The following is an 8,794-nucleotide window of genomic DNA, read 5'->3' as shown; positions in this document are numbered from 1 at the left end:
TGGAAATCTGATCCTGGTCTTCCCATGAATAGCAGCAGTCTTAGTTCAGTACAGCTCACCCCTGCTCTGCTTCTGGGTTAGTGCTGAAGTAAGCAAACACACTCTTCACTGCTCCACATCCAGTAGGGAGGACGTTTTAGCCTGTGTGAAGAGCTCATGCTGGGACAAACACAAACCCCTAATTCATAACAATCATTTCTCTGGAGACACCATTTAGAGTAACAGATAGCTATTCATTACAAAAGGCGTTGATGCTTTTGGGAATTCTCTGCATGTTTGTGTCTACAGGCAAAGCTAGGGCTGGCAGTGTGATTGCATTGCTCCAGTGTGGCATCCAGGAGACCAAGTAACATGACAACCTCAACTACCACATACTGAACATATTAATAAATACAAGTCCTCGCTGATTCAAAACTGAGCACCATCAAGATCATCTTTCATAAACCTAAATCAGAACCACATACCAATTTGATGAAATGAATATGTGCTGTAATCTAACTTGACCATAACACCTAAAGCATTTTATCATCTGATGACACACTGCTTTCTTTAGCCAAATTTGACTGCACTCCTCATTTACAGCCGACCAATATAAGTTATAAAGCACAAGAAAAAAGGTTATTTGTATTTAAGGCAATTGATCAGTGCTTTCCATTCATTAATACTGACCATCATCACATTTTGACTCTGGCAGGGGTGGCCAATCAGACTCTGGAGGTGTCTGGTGCCACCCCTGGCCACTTCTTGGATTTGTTCATGTCTGATGTGCTTAACTGATAATGCTTAGTGCGATCAATCAAGTTAGAGGAAGACAAAAAGAATATAGTTTAAATTTTCAATAATAAGCTTAAATACAATTAAATTGTACATTATGCATTAGCAGTACCGCTTCAGAGTACAGTGCCTCACAAACTGGCTAATAATAGCTCTATTACACTATAAACCATTTGTAATTGTATGATTTACAGTTTGATATGGTGACGTTCTCTGCCTGCCTCTTGGTGCTCTTGCAAAGGATCCATTAGGTAACTGCTTAAAGCATGCCATTAGATAAGGCATAGCTTTTCATTTATTGAAAAAAGCTTAAGTAAATATCAAAAAGGTGGGAAAATCTTGTGAATGAATCTGTATTCCAAATATATTTGGCTGTTAAATTATAACCTAATCAATAGAATTTAAATCAAACAAACCAAAAGCTTACAACCATACATGCATTATATAAACAACTTAACAGCACAATAGTGCGTTTTTATAGCTTAATTATGGAAGCTATAATCTTTGCTGGCAGCAGGGATGAACATGATCATACTGATTGTGATCCTTTTGTCAGGGCAGGCTGAACACAATAGTGCTATAATGACAGCATAAATGAAATCCTTATTTGTATACAAGTGCTAGTTAATACAAACCACTGAAGTACTTTATTACTTAGTGTTGTTCATTCCATGCACATGTCAATTTGCTCATTAAATGGGTTGCCTGTTTAAATAGAGTGATCAAAAGGCAAGCAAAGTACAGGACAACATCCATTAGCCTGCAAGCACTGAAGTTCTCTTTTAAATGCCTCAGAGTTTCACACAAACATCATACTGCAGCCTGCCACTCTTAATGGAATACAGACAAGTCAAGCAAAATGCAAAAATTAATATGCCTCACCAGGGTGAAGACTTAATAGAAGCTTATGATTGACCCACATTTAACATCAACTCTCACAGCGTAAAATGTATCCCCCTATGGCAGTGCTCAATTTTCAGGGCTGACAGCCACCATTCAAATCCCCTTTCCCCAATCACACAGTTGCCTTGGAAACAAGCAGCTGCCAGGCATTTAAAAATTCCAAAATAAGGAGCTGGCACCTCTGGAAATTCCAGCGGGAAAATATCCTCGGCCAAAGACACATGGATTCAAAAGCAGAAGGATAATTCACATCACAACACAGTGTTAATTTGTTCTCTGCAGCACCTCATTTTGTTAAACGGCGCATTAAACAATTATCTTGTGTGATCTGAAATGGCACAATGGAACCAGGGTTAATGTGTGTGCTCAGTGGTTTGTCTTTTATGGAATTCTTTTACACTCCAGACCATCTTCCCTGTTTATGCAGGCGCTACAGTGAGAAGCTGAGTTTGCTCATTATCACAGTGTCCGAACCACTGTTGCGGAAGAACAGAGCAATTTACCGGCCAGACATGTTAATTTGACCCTGCATACTATTTAAGAAGATTGGAGAAGTACCACTGCGTACAAACACTTATGATACAATATTAAAGAGCAAAAAGTTTGTTAAAAAGAAATTAACGCATTGTTGAGGAACCTGTTACTACAAGATCCACTGAATAGTGGTCCTGGAGCTTTTGATATCACATGATCTTTACAGGGACAGTTGTCACAAAACTGTAAATGTTCAAATATTTATGGTTTTAATCACATAAGGGACCAATTAAAAATGCACCAGCTTCTTAATCCTCACAATAATTTAAAGGAATTTGATATTCAGAGAAGAGATCTGGACCTTACTGTAGTTTGGTATAATTGGCTGGTGGGGAAAGGATATTAAGTAGATTCTATGCAGTACTGTTTCACACGAGTCTGATTTCTAGGCTCAGAATAAATGCATTCATTTAAGTCAGAGATAGACCAGACTCTATTTAAAATAAATAAATAAATAACTTTTATTGGCCAAGTATGTTACACAAAGAATTTGTTTCTGGTACAGAACCAAGGCAGCCGTCTGCAGCGCTAACTCATACACATACCAATGGTGGCACTGTCCCTGCAAGGCCCTGACCTGGCCATCGGGAGGAACTTTGAGTTCAGTGTCATGCCCAAGGAGGACACTTAGACATGTGGACTAGGGAGAGTGGGAATCGAACTGCCAACCTTCCAGTTAGGGGACGACCACTCTATCTCCTGAGCCACAGCCCACCCCAGCTTATTCTTCAGGCTAAGACCACACCTCTGGAATGACATGCACGTCACCATATCACAGTGAGAGAACAAGTCATATAGTACTGCTCCAAATCACTGGTTACACTATGTACCACCAAAGAAAAGCAAAAGCAGCACTAACTGCAGCTCTTCTTGACCTCAAAGACCACAGGCTGCCCAACAGTAAGCTACCATGCAAATTTGGAACAGCCCGTCCTTGAACAGACAAATTAGAGCAACGAATAGGTTCCCCCCCAGTTGGTGATGGGCTTTATGACATTTTGATAATAGTGCAGCAAGAAGAGGACAGGTCAGTGTCCATTTTTAGCAACTCCTTATTATGCACAATTATCTAAGAACACTTCTGATATACCTGGACACCCAATGTGAGTTAATCAAACAGGCCCTTCACCTTTGGTTATTTTTGCAGAGGTTCTGCAAAAATGGAGGGTAAATTGCCACAGTGTGTGCATGCTCCATGATTTGATTGTCATTAATGATGCGCACTGCAGCAGCTCACACAAGGTAAAAGCTCTTTAATATCTCATTGCTCCCTATTGGGAAATTACAGGCATTTCCAGTTTGGACAGCTGAGTGGTGTGTTTACATCTAAGAGAAATGATAACCTCTTGCCTTCACAGACAGGGAATCTGTGTGGCCAAGATAGGGATCATGGGTATTTATTACTCCCACAAGAGCCCTTTGACGACACCTTTGGATTATGGGTTTCCTGGGAATATTGAACAAATATTTGAGAAGGGACTTGGGTATTTGTTACTCTACACACCTCAGTAGATAAGACCATTTAATCATTCTTTAAACAAAAATGGTGCACAACACAGTAGGAGCAGCTGTGCAGTAGCAAAGAATGCCCTTCCACATGATAACCCCAGTAACACAGACAGTCTCTTGTTGCCATACAAATATAAATAGAGACCTTGCCGAGTTTGTCAATTACCGATAAGGCGCAACCTCTAAATTAGATCTCCTATTATCATCAAATAAACATTATGGCAGACTGAATACATCCTTGATAAATCTGTTATGGTAACCAGGGCACAAGAAAGTGGCTGCCAGATGTTTCAGTGTGGCCAGGATTGCCATCTCAGGTGTATGTCACCTCAGTGCCCATCAGGTTTTGAAAGGAAAGTGAGAAGAATAAAGGCATACTGCACACACTCTAGAAAATGGATTTCTCTTCATATTAATCCAGATCAACTCCTCACACAACTTTAAAGCAATAATTAAAAAGGAAGCAGTAAAAATGACATGCATGACTAAAAATACACTTTGCAAATGCTCCTGAATGCAGTTGTGGGTTGATGATGGTACATCTCTCTCTCGTGCATCTGGTGCTAGCCACTGCAGCACTTCACATGCTTAATTGCTCAAGCCAGCAATTAATGTTTCATTCTTTTTATGCTAAGACACAGCATGCCTCGCATATTGAAATAGTCCCCTCACCACAAGAAGCCAAGCCTTTCCTAGCAGCATTAAGTGTTGTGAAAAATGTTCAAGGATTTAAAGAACAACAAATCAAATCCTTGCACAAATGGGTCCAAGTGGCAGGCATGTCTCTTTCTCTGTTAAGTGCCTTCTTTCTTTTTTCAAGAAAAGTTTATTTTGCCATTAGAGCAGCACAAACAAGACAAATGTGTCAAAGCCATGCATCTTCATGTAATGGCAAAATATACTCACACTGATTCATTTTGATTTAAAAAGGGCAGAGTAGTAGCAGCAAACTGCAAAGCACTCCTTAAATGAAGAAATAACTAAGCAACTTTATGTGCAGAGTGAAATCTCAAATATGACAATAAAGAGAGCGTAATGTGATAAAGCATATAGTGATTGTGTGACAGCAACATTCACAGAAAACAAGACATGACCAGTTTTCCATAATCTCTTCTCTCTAGAAACCTTGTACTGTATCAGTTAGTCATGCTGATAACTCCACTTCAGTGCCTCCTGTAATTATGCACACAAGACATCAGTTTGTGTTCATCAGAGCTGCCGTATTTCAAAAATGCATATTACACTAAACTAAAACTGACAACACAGGCTGAGGGTGTGGATAGACGCCATTTTGTTTTGTATGCAATCAAAGGCGTCTTTTGCGTGTGTGCCATTCCCTCTCTGCAGAAGGTCTAAAAGTGGGCACATATATTTATTTTTAACTTTTTCCTGTAAAGCAAGAGGTCTTACAGGCCAACTGGAACAATATCATTGTCAAGGGCAGACAGGAGAGCACGAGAGTGACCGATCAGAAGCCATGAGCTCACAGGTCTATCACAGAGCCTTCAGATGCTGTTCACTCCACTAGGAAGAGAAGCAGAGTTTGAGCCAGCTTAAAATGATGAGGTTAGACCTTCAACCACACCCATCTGTGTTTTACTGTGGATACCCCTTCGCTCCCCTTCCCTAGCTCCTTGCCCTAATCATCACAGCTGTATGTCCAACCCCAACCTTTACCCTAAGGTCAGTTTAATTCTAACCTTAACCCAAAACCACAACTTAAAAAAAAAAAAGAGGCTTCTTACGTTATGACAACTGGACAAAATGTCCTCACAGCATTGAGGATGGGGGGAAAAAAATGGTCCACACAATGTAACAAAGACAAGCACACAGAAAGAGAGAGAAACCCCAGCATACAGATGATCTCCCACTCAATTCCCAAACAGATGTTTCTCAGCTTGACAGATTGAAACAAATGATCCTTCTAACGCATTGGTTATGTGCAGGTTCCATGTTCACTGAGTACAGTGAAACAAAACAGAAACATATGCATTTAAATTAGTCTTTTCTGCCTTTCCATCAGTAAAAAGCCAGGGATAAAATAAAATATCCAGTTTTTAACCAACCCAAACTATAGTTACACTTATTTCAATTTAATCATCTGAAATGACCTCATCTAATCCAAGTCAATCCAATAGCAGTTACAGCAGCAAACTCAAATGGAAGAAACTGACTGTGAATGCTCAACATGTCATATTGGTGGTACCGGCCCTGACTGCGGGTGGAACGATCCAATCTGAATTGATATGTTGATGCAAAATGTGAACATCAATGTTTTGTGTGCTTTTATTTTGACAGCAAGGCCCATACATACACATTTCCAGTAAAGTGCTGTTCTGTTCAAACTGGACAACAAGTGCCAGGCAGTGCGGCTCGGTCATAGCAACAACAACAAGAAGGCAGTGCAGCCTGCATTCTGACACTGGGAATTCACACTTAGAGTGAGATTTGAGCAGCACATAAGTTACTGAAGCATTTGATCCATTCAGTCAACACCGACTCTGCCCTCCATGCAGTGTCACTGTCGTCAGAACAGCTGTTCATCTGCCAGCAAGACAGTGACCGAACAAACGGTCTGTGGGGATTACGTTCTGTTAAATGCACCAGAAAAAAGAACCTTGAAACGTATAAGGGGGGGTGGAGGGGTTATGCGTCTCACATGCATGTCTCTGAGTCAGTGTGGACCGATACATTTGATAAACTGAGAATTAGCCTTTACCTGTAGCAGACAAGAAAAATAGAGGTAAAATAAATGCTCCCATCAGAAACAAATCATGAGTATGGAAGTATTCACAACAGTAAGTGTAAATATTAATCTTAAACTAAACTCGCACTGCAATGTAGAAATTTTTTTTCCAGCTTTTTTGTATGTTTAACTGTGTAAATGCTTGCTGAAAAAGCTTTTAGGTAGAGGCTTCGACCTTTGTTACCTGTCTTTGAACCCTCACATGTGGACCGATGCCTATTGTCCTGGTGTGAATTAGGGTGGGAATGTTTGGGCTGAGATTTCAAAACAGAGTTGTAGATGGATGACAAGTTGTGTCTTAGTCCACCACCCCCTATTTAGAGAGGGGTGTTCTATTTGGACAAAAATACTGTAGCTTCCTTGACTCCTCTCTCAAACCAGTGATGTTCTCTGGAGAGGATCTGGACTTCACTGTCCTCTTTCGAGGACATTTGAAAAGGCCAGAGTAGTAGTAGTAGTAGTAGTAGTAGTTCGAGGACAGTGAAATCTTTGCCCAAACATTCCCACCCTTTTTTCAGCTTACTGTAACCTGGATGACTGAGAACTTGCATGGACAAGTGTAAATGCTTCTTACCTAAAAAAAAGTTTGAATAGGAAGGTCATCACTGGTCCTTATTTGTATTTAAATAGCACTTGAAAGTTAACATAGCTGATCAATACACTTTAAAATTATACTTGTTACATTTTAATTAATAAAAAATGTGAAATAGGCAGATGATAGCTTGATATTAGTCGTAGGCCCCTGAATTAAACTTAAATTGCATTGTGGCATATTTTTTAAACATTGGCAAACATTGGATTGGTGGTAAAGAGGATCGATATAGGATCGTATTGTGATGAGAGTGGCAATTGACACCCCTAGCCCTGACCTCATCACAAACACACATAAACATATCTTGTTGTGCTGGTCAAAAAAAAGAACGGCCCAGTGTCGGTGATTCTTCTACTCTGTGTGGGTCACCACCTCCCATTTCCCCGCTGAGCACCTCAGACCACAATGAGAGTGGATTCTCTAGTGAGCAAGTCCTACCTGTTAGTCTGGCACCAACTGCTGTGTGGTCATTTCCCAACAACGGACCTGCAACCAACACAGGGAATATACCATCTATTGAAATAACAATGCTCCAATCTAAACTAGAAATCCACCTGATGTGCAGCTAAGACACATTCGTGCAGCCAGCAATAAATGACAGTCTCAGACAATCATATCACTATAAAAACACTCAATATTGAACTAAGAGAAGGATCCAATAGGAATCCCTGCAAAACAGCAGGAACAACTGGGGAAACGTTGCATTTTGCAATAGATAATACACTGGATAATGTGTCATCAGAAAGATTTCTAGTGTAAGCTGTACCATAGTCGCAATTTGTTAGGACAAAATAACAGTGTATTTATTTATGTTATCATTCCAAGTATTGGTTAATATTCAGTGGTGCAACATGGTTTCAATATGTTAAACAAACAAGTTAAGTAAAAATAAAGCTAAAGGGAACACCACCCTTCTGTGTGGACTATTTTTGATTCAGGAATGAAAACCCATGTTAAGGAGCTTTCAATTCTGTTTCAGTGTCAGGCTTATTGATTCGATATCTGGTCTGCCTGAACAAACCTGCTGAATCAATAAGAGTTTGTCATCTGTGAAACACAACTAGGCTACGTTATGTTAGAAAATACGTCTCCTGATACCTGGGTTATTATACATGTTAGCGTAATTACCTTGGTATTAGGAAGATAGCATGTCTGGCATCTCAGCAGACTAATCACGAGGTCCCATGGCAACAGTAAACTAATGGCTTGGAGTGAATCTAACTTAAAAAAACGTTTTAAGTAAGAGGAAAAAAAAATGTTTGCCATGAAAAGGGTCTGTAAAAACATTCTTTCAAAATTAAAGATCTAATGAACAAACACGATGAGACTGTTGACCCATGAACTTGTCTAAAAAAATGTTAGGCCCACCTGTTTACAAGATGGGTTAGCATCTAGCAGCATTAATCAAACAGGTGTGTTTGTGCTGCAGCTTGTGGAGTTTGTCATGTGTGAAGCCTGAACTAGAATCTCCATGGGCCTAGTTTATGCTGTGAATCAGATAAATCCCTGTTGAGATGAGATTTTGTACTAAAACTGGTGGTTCAGACAGACTTAATCAGTAGACTATGGAGCTTATGCCCCTGAAACCAGATATCTATGAGCTAGAACACGTAACATGCTTAAAATAACTGATTAAACATATATTTTCTGCCTATAGGCATGGTTCAAGTCATGCTAAAACAGACAAGACCACCTCATTCTCCTCCTGTCTCCCTCAGGTGTCACACCGATTCCTG

Source organism: Monopterus albus, unplaced genomic scaffold, assembly GCF_001952655.1.
Source record: "Monopterus albus unplaced genomic scaffold, M_albus_1.0 scaffold9.1, whole genome shotgun sequence".
Taxonomy (NCBI): domain Eukaryota; kingdom Metazoa; phylum Chordata; class Actinopteri; order Synbranchiformes; family Synbranchidae; genus Monopterus; species Monopterus albus.
This window is presented reverse-complemented; position numbering follows the sequence as displayed.